Genomic DNA, 13,749 nt, shown 5'->3' on the forward strand with positions numbered 1-13,749 from the left:
CACAATTTAAGATGTTTCTGATGAAATCCAAGAGCTTTCTGACCCTGCAACGCAAATACCACGTTCAAGGCCCAGAAAGGTAGTAAGGACTTAGTCCATGTGACAAATCGTTCAACAAATCATTCAAAAAATTTAGGTTGAACCACTGATGTCACACGGGCTACTTTACTGATATCCTTACTACCTTTCTGGGCCTTGAACGTGGTAGTTATGTTGCTGAAAAAAAGCTCTCAGAAAGCTCTCAGATTTCATTAGGAATGAAACATTATCGACAATGTTGACGACAAAAAAATTGTCGACGAATATTTTTGTTGTTGAATAGTCATGTGATCTCATATGACTTTATGTAAGAGCCTGCAATAACATGGTTTGACCATTGTGGTGCTGTAACTCAAGAATGTAATTCAGCCCTCCTGGATGCAATTAAAGAAAAGACATACCGCGCCAATGTTGCCAAGTCTGTGGTTTTCCCATGGAATTGGGCTACTTTAACACTGTTGCTGTGGGTGGTTTTTCATGTCCATTGAAGCGATCCCAATAATGTGATATTTAGCCCCTGGAATCCAAATTTCTACCAGGGAAACCCCGCCAAACAATGTGTATTTTAACCCGCAAAACATTATTTTTAATGGGGGAGCCCCCTCGAAATGCAGTTGGGCTAGTTTTGAGTAGAAATTGGGCGGGTTTTGTTGTGAAAACCTGGCAACCCTGCACCGCGCTTCTGAGCAAACTCAGCTGAAACTGAATGTTTTTTTTAATGAATATGTAAATATAGCTAGCTGAACCTTATCCTCACAATAACGAAATAAACACAGCAAAAACTGAAAGCGGTGTGAATGCAACAGTTACGAACGCTTCTGATTGCAGCAACGTGGTGTTCGTGTTTGCACGAGTTATTCCAGTAAAGTCCAGTCACGTCACATTTATTTATATAGTACTTTATGCAATAGGTAGCCTTAAATCAAGCAGCTTTACAGTGTTAAACAAGAAAAACAAGAGTCAGTGTTGCTTTCAGTTAGAATTATAACTTGATTTTCGTTATGACGCTATTAAAATCTTTTTTTTATTATTGGAAAAAAAATATTCCATTAAAATGACAGTTTGGTTTGCAGAGATCAAAGCTTGATCTGCCTCAGGACTTTGATTATCATAACCCTGTAACGTTTTTTAAGAGAGATTGAATAAAATAGTTTATCCAAAAATAAAGTCTTATCACTTACCTTTATTTTGTTTCTTACCCATATGACTTACAAAAAGACATTTTAAGCAGAATGATGTGTCATTCAGTTACTTTTTTATATAGCTAAATGGTGAATAAGACAGTTTCACTGTATAAATAAATTAATTGTACAATCATTTTACTTACATATGATTTTCAAAAGCTGAAGTGATTGCGTTTATTTATTTGTTACAATATGTATAACTCAGTATTTTAACTAATTGCAAAAGTTGAATAATCGATCAAAATCTACTGATTAATCAGTGAAATAATCGACGATTAGTCGATTAATCTAGCGATTATTAGACGATTAATCGATTATCAAAATAATCGTTTGTTGCAGCCCTAGATTTAAAAAAAACAAAAAACCTTAATTTCTATTCCAAAGATGAACAAAGGTCTTACAGGCTTGGAACAAATTTTCACTTTTGGATGAACTGTCCCGTTAACACTGATTTGTTTTTGTGTCTGCCCACTTCGGCAACATTTCTTTCTACACGACAGATAATCACATTACTTAAAGTACAGCTAAACTGTGTTGAGTAATTGCATCATCTCCTTCAGAAACTCTTTGACAGCAGACTTGTGTTAGAGCTTTCTTACGCAGACATGCTCAGACAGCTATTCCTACATCTTGCAGTTTACAATTAAATCAAATCACCTCTAAACTCTAAAAAATCTCTATTGTACTTACAGAAAACATTGAATTTATCATTGGTTTAGTTGGGAAAAATAATGAATCCCTGACCTTGATGATTACTTCTGTAAAATGTTGGCCTCATTTGGGTTGAGGAGTAAAGAGTGTTGCAAGGAGTCCTAAGTGTTTTTGTACTTGTTTGAACAGACCCTCATCTCTTTGTGGTTAGTCATGGCCTAGAGCAGGTGAAGAGCAGCTGTGCTTCTGCGTGCGGAAGTTGACCTACAAGTGCCTGACAGCACTAAGACACAGCGATTTATCATCAAATTTATCATCATCCTAATCATTATTGCATTTACATGATACAAAATGAGCTGTATAGCCTAGAGTAAGGCAGGACCTGCTTCTCAGGTTCAGCATTTGTGTCCATGATAAATCTTAACTCAAGCACTAACGTCAGGCTAATGGTATTATACTGCTGTAACGGGCTTAGAAAAATAAAGTGATCATCAGCCTTGCCTGTTTATGGAACCACATGTTTGTGAAGGGCTTCCTAATGGTTTTTCCTATGGAATAGTCTTAACTCTCATTGATAGGCCAGATTTGTGGGAGCATCATGTGGCAGCACTTCCAGGAAACCCAAGATTTGTTTAGCTTAAAGTTTTGAGTGATTCTTGTCCATTTGGTAACAGAGCGTCTCGTAACAATTAGAATCAACCGATTCATCATGTGCTTCTGCAAATTGGTCACTGGCGAGCGCCTCCATCTCATACCAGAGTGGGTCTGCTGTGCTATTTTGGGCTTTACCAACAAACAAGAGGGACTTGCTTTGCTGCATAGTTCTTAGTCAGCCTCCCCGCTGTAGTCATTATGGTTCATTACATGGCCTCAGGTCAGTGGGAGGATTCTGTGCCGGTCACCCTGACTCTCGCCCCACTGTCTATCGCTCTCTCTCGTCTTTTGGCAAGCTGTGCTACAGGCATACATTGTCTAGAACATCTAATATGTCCTCTGAGAGCATTCATTTCGAGCTGCTTTTGTTATGGAGCCATTTTAAAATAAGGTTTGGCAGCATGTACTCTAGTATGTGGAAGTGACGGCAGTGATGGTTTATTAAAAGGCAATATTTGCGTTAGTGATAGACCAATGTATCAGATTATTCAGGCGATATGTGGCTGTTTTAACCATGTTCACTTGGCTGAGATGTTCTTTTCTTGACTTTATCACTTCCAAATGTCATTTTCATCAAACCCATAAGACAATTTGGTCATCCCGTGTCAAATCAACCAAATTTACGAAACTTCCACGGCTCAAATATTTGATTTTGCCAATATTTTTTCTGAAGAAAGACAAACATGTATAGTGATAAAAGCCAAAATATTAAATGTCATGGATGAATATTTACTGAGTAATCCACTATTTTGTAGAAGTGGGTCAAAAGGGCAGTTTTGACCTGAGATTCAGAGCCGAATTACAGAGGATTAAAAATGACTTCAGAAAGATGTCAGCATCAAAGTGTTATTTTTACACAGAGATTGGTGGCTCTATTAGTAAAACTGGTTGACTTTATCGGTCTTTGTTCCATTATGCGCCAGTGGTGACCATTCAAAAATGGAGAAACGACACTTTTTAAGTTTTTACTCCAAGGTTTGCATCTCTGTAACTCAAGAAGTATTAAAGACATCTTAATGCCCTTTTAGATATTGGGTCTTAACAAACTTTCCTTTTGACATCTTAATTTTTAAGGTTATACATGGTTTGGTTCCAGAGATATTGGGATTTCAATATGGTTCCAGGAGTGAACCATGTTCACTTGGCTGAACTGTTCTTCTCTTGACTTTATCACTTCCAAATTCTACTAAAACTTGTCATTTTCATCAAACCCATAAGACTTTTGGGTCATTCCATGTCAAATCAACCAAATTTCAGACACTTCCCCAGGTCAAATTTTTGATTTTCCTATTTGTTTTTCCTGAAGAAGGATAAACATATTTAGTAATAAAAGCCAAAATATTAAATGTCATGGATGAATATTTACTGAGTAATCCCCTATTTTGTAGAAGGGGGTCAAATAGGCAGTTTTGACGTGAGATTCAGGGCCAAATTACGAAGGATTAAAAATGACTTCAGATAGATGTCAGCATCAAAGTGTTATTTTTACACAGAGATTGGTGGCTCTATTAGTAAAACTGGTTGACTTTATCAATCTTTGTTGCATTATGTGCCAATGGTGACCATTCAAAAATGGAGAAACGGCACTTTTTACTTCAAGGTTTGCATGTCTGTAACTCAGGAAGTAATAAACAACAATGGGTCTTAACAAACTTTCCTTTTGACATCTTAATTTTTAAGGTTATACATGGTTTGGTTCCAGAGATATTGGGATTTCAATATGGTTCCAGGAGTGAACCATGTTCACTTGGCTTAACTGTTTTTCTCTTGACTTTATCACTTCCAAATTCTACTAAAACTTGTCATTTTCATCAAACCAATTAGACTTGGGTCATTTCGTGTCAAATCAACCAAATTTCAGACACTTCCCCGGCTCAGATTTTTGTTTTTTCTGTTTATTTTGTTTCTGAAGAAAGTTAAACATGTATAGTGATGAAAGCCATGTCATTGATGAATATTTACTGAGTAATCCACTACTTTGTAGAGGAGGGTCAAAAGGGCAGTTTTTACCTGGCGTTCAAAGCCAAATTACTAGGGTTAAAATGACTTTAGAAGGATGGCAGCATCAAAATGTTATTTTTACACAGAGATTGGTGACTCTATTAGGAAAACCTGTTGACTTCTCAATCTGTGTCACATTATGTGCCAATGGTGAACATTCAAAAATAGAGAAATGTCACTTTTTCTCCAAAGTTCTCCAAGTTTTTACTCCAAAGTTTGCATGTCTGTAACTCAAGAAGTATTAAAGATATGTTAATGCCCTTTTAGATTTCGGGTCTTAATAAACTATCCTTTTGGGATCTTCATTTTTAAGGCCCTACATGGTTCGGTTCCAGAGATATTGGAATGATGCTTCTTTTCTTTTAAAGAGGAATGTCTGAAGAGCAAATGATGTTGAAACTAGACTTGTATCTCACTTCCTTCTGTCAAAACAACTGCATTGAGTGCCAGAAATATTCTTTTTCCAAAATTTACATGCCTATAACTCAAGAAGTATCAAAGATATCCCAATATGTTTTTAGATTCTAGTTCTTACAGAAAACAATTATTGTCATTGTTTTGTTTTCTTTGTGCACAAAAAGTATTCTCGTAGCTTAATAAAATTACAGTTGAACCACTGGTGTCACATGGACTATTTTAACAATGTCCTTACCTTTCTGGGCTTTGAACGTGTCCGTTGCGTTGCTGTCTATACAGGGTCAGAAAGCTCTCTGATTTAATCAAAAATATCTTAATTTGTGTTCCGAAGATAAACAGAGGTCTTACGGGTTTGGAACGACATGAGGGTGAGCAGTTGATATCAGAATTTTTTTTATTTTTGGGTGAACTACCCCTTTAATGACACCTTAGAGATTTCTGTCCCTCCATTGAAAGTCCATTACGTCAAAACTTAAGCATTTTAATCCACATCTTTTGAAGAGACACATTCTCTTTATGGGCTTTTAATAGAGGGATAACCCTTAAATATCCTTAAAAATATATTCCTTTTCATTTCAAAACATTTGAGATTAAGTTATCGCTTTTTCAAGATGCCTATCAGTCTAGTTTGTCAGACAGCCATTGGAGTCAAGATTTAAGCAACGATTAGGGAGTGTACTTGTGATATGAAGCACAAAAAATAAATATCTTGAGATATGTTCCCTAAAGGTGAAGTATTTTTGAATGCACATCCCTATTATAAGTGCGTTTGGAACGGAATCTTTGACAAACAGGAAGTGAAGAGCTGGACCTTTGTCCTGGTGTGGATGTGGTCTCGGGTAGCCGTGTTTTGTAGCACGTGTCTGTGGAGGATCTGTGTTTGTCTGTGTGATGTCTGGAGAGCTGCAGTGATTTGTGGGCCTCACTGAGCAGCGGGAGCCATTCTCAGCCCTATTGTCTCCGAAACAAATAGCAACAGCTTTATCATTAATCCAAATAAAGACGAGCTATAAAACGATCATGTCCCAGTGCAAACAAAAGCCAGCCGGATGGAGTTCACGACTGTCTTGTCCAACAGGCGCAGCTGGGCTCTGCTGCTTCGTTGAGAGACCTTCATGATTGACCTTTTACTTTCTACATCTTAATGGCTCAGTGCTGTTTCTAAGTCTAAATTTTAGCCTTGTTTTTCAGGACATTGTTACATAAACTAGATCTTTACTGAAAAAAAAGCTAAATTTGTCGCTAGGGTGTTTGTTTGGTTGCTAGGTGATTCAAAAGACCATAAGACCAAAAGACTGTTTGTTTTTATTCTTGCTTGGTAATTTGATTACTAATAATATACAAGCCATTTTATGGGTGGAAATATTTTTGATGTCCTTTTGTAATTGAGTTTGGTGAAGAATGCAACTAGGAACTTCCCCTTCACTGTAGGAATGTCTTTGGAGTGGCTGAAGAATGGTATGTTATTCCCGCTGTTCCCTATTCCTTAGAAGAAAACAGCCAACATACAGGAAGTCCTCTATTCTTCTAGGCATTGACCAGTGTAGTCAGGATGTCCTGAGATGGCTGTGAGGAAGCCAGAATAGGGACGGTACAGACCCTGCTGAAACAAACAGGTAAAACCCGTCTATTTTCAGCTCTCGGTCTAGTCAGATGGTCACTGTTAAGACAAAACTAGGCCTGGAAGCACATTTTTTTCTAGTTAATGAGTCCTGGACATCGAAGTCCAACACTTATTAAATTCTAGTGGTTTCCACTAAAAATACCTTTACAAACATTACTAACCATCAACTTTTAACCATTAAAAATTAATTTAATTAAAAAATGTTTTGGGACTTAACAAGCCACCAATAGAAGGTGACAAATTACCAGTAGAGACCCACAGGAACCATTAGTTTCCATTAAAAAAAAAAACAATACAATTACCATTATAACCAGTAAAACCATTACGAATTGAATGGTTTTTTTTTTTATTGTTTTTCCAGTAATATTTTTTTTAGGGCTGTCCCACTGTAAGCAACAAATCTAGGGAGTGAAATAAGATATTTTTGAAATGTATGACATGTGTGACCCTGGACCACAAAACCAGTCAAAGAGTCAATTTTTTTGAAATCGAGATTTATACATCATCTGAAAGCTGAATAAATAAGGTTTCCATTGGATGGAAACCATACTATTATCAGTAGTACTTGTACGATTCAGTATGTGTGCAGTAAATGAAACTGCACATCTGCGCCATTCATTCAAACAGAGACACACAGAACATGCTGAGCTCATAACTCATATAGTATTTTTGCGGTATAATATTTACAGATACTAGTCCACATCGTGTTTTGATTTAGGTGTACTGACCTACTTTTGATGTATTCGTCCAAAATTTGGCAGTTCTTGTGACATTCTGCATTATGCTGCAAATTCCATTTTTATGTCTGGATTCCATGATTGCATCCAGCTTAAATAAAACAACGTTTTTCTAAAAGAATAACACTGTAAGCATAATATTTTCTATTCTTTTAAATCCTCCAAAAATGTATGTGGAAAGTAAAGCATTACTTTACTTTTGCGTTACTTTTAAAATCTGGGCAGGGCTTGCTTGTTTGTTTTTAATAAAAAAAAGTTCCATTTTTGGCAAACATGGAAAAATTTGGAAAAAGCCTTTTCACACCAAAAGCCTCAAGCTTTGAGAAAAGTAAATTCACGTCTGTACAATAGACCGCAGAAGAAAAAAAATGTCAACTCCTCAACAATAAAAAAAAAAAAAAGAAAAAAAAAAGGTTGGATTATCTTGAGTAATTTTTGTTTATTAGTGTGGTTGAATTGGATCATCGAAGGTCGGCAGCAAAGACATTGGTTAATAAAATGGGATTAAATGCATAAAGGATATGTGTGTTATTTAACATTGAATTATTGCAGGTTTGCATCACATTCTGAGTTGAATTTCACTGTTTTTATCCATTTTGAGGAATACTGAATCTGTTTTTGTGAGTGAGATGAATTAATGCATGTTCACATGTATTATAGAACTAACATCTTACTCCCGATTTCTCTCATTTCATGGGAACAGAAGAGCTTTTAATCAGTAAATGGGGGGAAACGTAACTGCCGTTACTTATTTGAAAAAAGTAATTCAGATATTTTCTTGTAAATTAAAAAGTAATGCATTATTTTACTAGTTACTTGGAATTACGTAACTTGCGTTACTTGTAATGCGTTACCCCCAACACTGGTTGATGATGACTTGTAAAGAACCTGATGCATTTTTCAAGTCTTTTTCCGTGTCTTTGAGGTAGACAGTCTGCCATTAGTACAGGTATTTCAGCATCTTCAGCACTGCCGGGTTTTGCTGACTCTGCCGCAGTGAAGTGGCTGTGTGGGTAGGCATCGTCATGGGTGGCAGTTCATTACGTCTGACTGACCTCCAGCAAGGTTGCACTCCACGACACTGTCTGCCGAAGAGTTACAGCTGTGCACCAGATGCCCCCAGACCCGAATACACGCACACAAATTAATGCAGACATTCTGACACCCAGCCTCAATGTGCCATCATGCTGTTTTATAGGCAATGTGAAAGCATGACGTTGCAGTTAACAAACCTCAGAGGTCCATCATTACCAGTACGCTGTGGAGGCTGCACCAAGACCACAAATATGCTTTCATTAGCATACCAGTCTCTCATGAGAGTCTCTCCTACATGCACTTCTAACAATAAGTTGTAATTTGCTAATCACAGTACTTCTCATCACAATTAATAAGCAATCCTAAATGTCAGTTTTTGTGGTGTGGTTTCGTAATATCTGGCTGCAAAGTCTAGCACGTGGTGATTGTACTGTAGTGTTCTTGTCTCGATAGATGGAGCCAGTATGGCCCTGTCTCTGCCGCAGGGCTGGCCCACAGTACCCCAGGGACATTCTGCACCACACTGCTGTACTTCTCTTCTTCGCCACTTAGAGTAGACATAAGTGGAAGAGATGTCAGTGAATGGGTGTTTTCTACCAGAAAACGTTTCGCTAAGTGATTGTGGCACTTTCGGTCTGTATTTCAGAGCACTAACTGCCTGCAATCTAGTTTAACTAGGCTCTCGTCTGCTGCTGTAGAAATTCTGTTTTTTTTTAAGACATCAGATGCAAAATTCACTTTAACATGGTGTTTGCATAGAAATGTGTCATAGCAGTGTGCGTGTGCACAACCACCCTACAATGATTAAAAAATCCGTTCAGTTTTTTTTAAATTCCCAAAATACTTAAGTCTCAATTATCAAGCTGTTTTAGTTTTCTGAGCAGTATGATGTCATACTGCTCAGGCTCCGCCCACGGCCGCTAACGGTCTGTCCCGTATTAGCAGTCAGTTGTACGCTGTCTGCTATTTTCTCTGCGCTCGAGCAGCTGTAGTGTCAACTTATCATAAGCAATGCAGGTGTTTTGTAGGGATGCAACAATACAGTTAGTCCACGGTTCAATACGTACCTTGGTTTTTAACCATGGTTTTTGGTTCAGTTCTGATAGCTTGCCACATGAGTGTTTTTGTGTGTGTGTGTTGTTTGTTTGTTTTGTTTTTTTCATCTAATTAACAAAAAAAAACTCCTGTAAACCTCTGTGCACTGGAAAAGGCATGGATTATTATATGTCTGCTTAATGTTTCTTTTGAGAGCGGTATTATTTTTCAGATTTTTACGCAAAATAGGATGGGTTTCATTCATAGTGGATGCCAGAGGGCGTCCTCGTGCAGAAAATCCACATATGCGTCAAAGAGATAACACTGATGACGTTCCTGCCAGGAAATCTCTAATATAAAGGCATCGCTGTTGTTGAAACTGAATTAAAAAAAAATATATATAACGTTAAACATTTTGAATGTTGAAATGTAAACACTCGTCTGCAATAATATATGGTTTATCTGCGTTCTTCAAGCCATCTTGGGTATTTTCATAATGATTAAGTATATTTGTAAGCCATTGCTAATCGACATACAGTATAGAATATATTGCCTGCCTCATTCTATGATACATCATATCACAAAAGGAAGTTATTTCAAATACTCGACTGATGCTGTGAAGTAAAAAGTTATAATGTTCTCTTTTGTTGGACAACAAGTTTAGAAATTATTGCATTTCATTAGATGCTCTGCAAGTGTTGCTTTTTCAAATATAAACGGGGAGGCGTTTCTTCATCTCAGCACGTGAAATCAAATTTCGAGATAAATAAAACAAGGAAAATATTTAAATGCAAAACCGAGAAACTGCAATTCACAAGCACGTATTGAGCCGTGGATGTCGTACCGAACGGTTCAATATTATATTGAGTATTGTGACATCCCTAGTGTTTTGTATTTGGAAGTCTTTATTTTCTCCCGACATCATAGCCACTGAGGAGGCAGTGCATTAGTTTTGTTTGTTCATTGTATACACAAAAAATTAAAGAGAGGGGCGGAGTCAGCAGTAGCTCATTATCATTTAAAGAGACATGCGCCGAAACGGCTTGCTTTGAACAGAGTTGTGTTAGCCAAGGTAGAAACGAGTTGTTTTACACAATGATTGAGGAATTTTAACCAAAGTATATTGCAGACATTTCATGAAGACCCTAAAGAAATCATGCTGACTTGGAAAATGGGTATTCGATGTCTCCTTTCAAAGGCATTCATTCAATTCTGAATGGCTCATTACCTTGGCAGACAACTCTGCATCACTTACGAGGTGCTAAAAATGGACACCTAACAAGAGGATGATTTGAATTTGGAGTGTGTGCTTGAATGGAGTCGTCTGTGATGAATTAAGAGAGTTTGGATACTACTCTCTCCTCTGTCATTTGGTAACATCCATTTTAACTTGAAAAATTGCTCCTCGGCTGAAAGGCTCACACTCTTTTCCCTCTATGACCTCCATCTCTATGTTTCTCTTCATCTCCCTCTTTCTCTCTTGCTGCTTGTGGGTTCTGGTACTTCTGTTGCCTTGGCATTGCTTCTGAGAGATCTGGGAGCACTTTTACCAAGCTAGGTTTTTCATATGCAAGTATATGTAAAATATCAACCACAGAAATCCTAGAGGCTGGAAATCTTCAACTCTTACTGGCCCCCAACCAAAGATGTCAGTTACCACTCCATGGATAATATGACTTTTCTATTGTGTGAAGTCAATTCAGTTTTTGAAGAAAATTGAAAGGTTCAGCTTTTTTGTGATCTTCCTTTTTGCTTGTGTTTTGGGGAAACCTTTGTTTAATGTAACATATTGCTTTAAGAGAACAAACCATTCAGGACCTACATGCATGTGGCCTGGGTTCTGCTTTTAATGGATGTGCTATGGGGGAAAAAAATCAATCACTGTCATTACTAGTTCCCATGAGGACTTTGGCCTCACTGTGGATGTTGAAGGTTCTACAAAAACAATAAACCATGAGGGGCCTTTTTTAAACTACTTTTTTTTTTGTTTGTTTGTTTGGTGAAATTAGCGTGCAGTCACAGGTTCATGTACTGTATAGCATGTATTGTATTGGCTTTGAATGTGTCCACACACTATCAGATTTTGCAGACGGAACTGACCGTTTTGTAACTTGTATTTTCTGCTGATATTGAGAGACATGATTAAGACCCCTCCTCAAAGTGTACAGGCACTGTAGCTCTTGGCGCTTACAGTATTATTTTACTCCACAAGACCATGAGCTCTGTTCAGGAAGCTATCCTGATTTGATTGGCTCTTATTTTATCTCAATCTTCTCAACATTTCTGATCTCTGAAGTTAAACGTTCGTTTTCTTTGGACCTCAGCAGCATTTTATTTCCTCCTCTCCAAAACCACAGTTAATGCATGAGGTATCATAAACTAACAACAGTTTTTTTTTTTTAAAGAATATTTATTAAGCAACATTACACGTTTTAAAAACCATAAACTGGTTTATAAATGGGTTAAAAATATGGCGCTGAACTTCAGCATTAAACCAAATTTTTATTGCACAAAGATGGAACTGGAACTTTTGCGAAAACTTATTTACACAGAAGTTTGGAGAATCTGCAAAATGTTAATTATTTTTCCAAAATAAAAAGGATTATACAAAATGCATGTTATTTTTTATTTAGTACTGACCTGAATAAGATATTTCCTGAATAAGACATTTGCATATAGTCCACAAGAGAAAATAATAGTTGAATTTATAAAAATTACCCTGTTAAAAAGTTTACATTCTACAATGAATGATCCACAGCTGTGTTTTTTTTTTTTTTTTTGTTCATGAGTCCCTTGTCCTGAACAGTTAAACTACTCGCTGTTCTTCAGAAAACTCCTTCAGGTCCCACCAATTCTTTGGTTTTTCAGCATTTTTGTGCATTTGAACCCTTTCCAACAATGACTGTATGATTTTGAGATCCATCTTTTCACACTGAGGACAACTGAGGGACTCAGTTGCAACCATTACAGAAGGTTCAAATGCTCACTGATGCCTCAGAAGGAAAAACAATGCATTAAGAGCCGGGGGTGAAAACTTTTGAAAAGAATAAAGATGTGTACATTTTTCTTATTTTGCCTAAATATCATATGCTTTTCATTTAGTTCTGCCCTTCAGAAGCTACAGAAGATACTTGCATGTTTCCCAGAAGACAAAATAAGTCAAATTTACCCTGACCTTCCAAAAGTTTTCACCCCACCCCAGCTCTTAATGCATTGTTTTTCCTTCTGGAGCATCAGTGAGTGTTTGAACCTTCTTTAATAGTTGCATATGAGTCCCTCAGTTGTCATCAGTGTGAAAAGATGGATCTCAAAATCATACAGTCATTGTTGGAAAGGGTTGAAATACACAAAAATGCTGAAAAACCAAAGAATTTCTGGGACCCGAAGGCTTTTTCTATCAAGAATCAAGTGCATGTAAACTTTTAAAGGGGGTCATTATTATAAATTCAACTATCATTTTCTCTTGTGGGCTCTATGTAAACAATTTGTATGTGAAGTATCTTATTCAGGTCAGTACTAAATTAAAAAATAGCGTGCATTTTGTATGATTCCCCCCTTATTTTGGTAAAAAAAAATTGCAGATTCTGCAAAGTGTATGTAAACGTTTGACCTCAGCTGTATGTATATTTTGAGAGGAGTGTATTTGCATTGGAATTACTAAATTGTAAAACTGTGTGCATAATACTGCATGGCAGAAAAGAGTAATGCAGTATTTTGTCGCAATACAGTTGTTACTCCCCAACAGTAATCCTGTTTTAATTTGCCTGCTGACCTTTAGGGCAAAGTGCCATGTGTCATAATGCTGGGTGTGCCAGGCAGGAGTGTGATATGAGGGAAGTAATTGAGAGTGTTCAGGAAGCCCTAGCACAGGAACAGGGATAAAGAGCCAGTTTTTACATACTGTGAATGTCACGTCATTTGAGATAAGCTTTTAAGTGATTTAAATGCCCATTCTTCCCTTGTGAATACGATGACGTGATACAGTAGTCCTTCCGCATTGTTTTACAATGGCTTTTCTCAGTAGCGGGTATTTTTGATTCACATCTTGTTTTTCCTCTCTTTTGAGGAAAAGTCATACAATTGTAATAGCATGTTGCTGTTTAGGGGTTAAAGACCTTGATTTGCCAGTGTACAGTTGTTGTCTATAGATTGCATGGGTGTTATGATACAGAACTGCAGTTGGACATCATCATTGAGATGCAATTAAAAAAATGAGTCATTGAGAGCTGTTGATATGTTTTGTTAAAGCAGTGTTTCTTAAAGTGTGGGGCGCGCCCCTCTGGTGGGGAACAGAGACGTGACAAGTGGGGCGCGAAATACAGGGGGACTTTTTTGTTTATTCATTTATTTTTTTTTATTTGTGTTATTAAAT

General features: G+C 37.1%; 1 protein-coding gene across 4 annotated transcripts in view; it reads left to right on the forward strand.

The window, feature by feature from the left end:
• myo18ab (myosin XVIIIA b) overlaps positions 1 to 13,749 on the forward strand; it is a 145,887-nt gene that overhangs the window by 5,331 nt on the left and 126,807 nt on the right. The gene's annotated exons all lie outside the window — the stretch shown is intronic.

This window comes from Labeo rohita, chromosome 15 (assembly GCF_022985175.1).
Source record: "Labeo rohita strain BAU-BD-2019 chromosome 15, IGBB_LRoh.1.0, whole genome shotgun sequence".
NCBI lineage: Eukaryota > Metazoa > Chordata > Actinopteri > Cypriniformes > Cyprinidae > Labeo > Labeo rohita.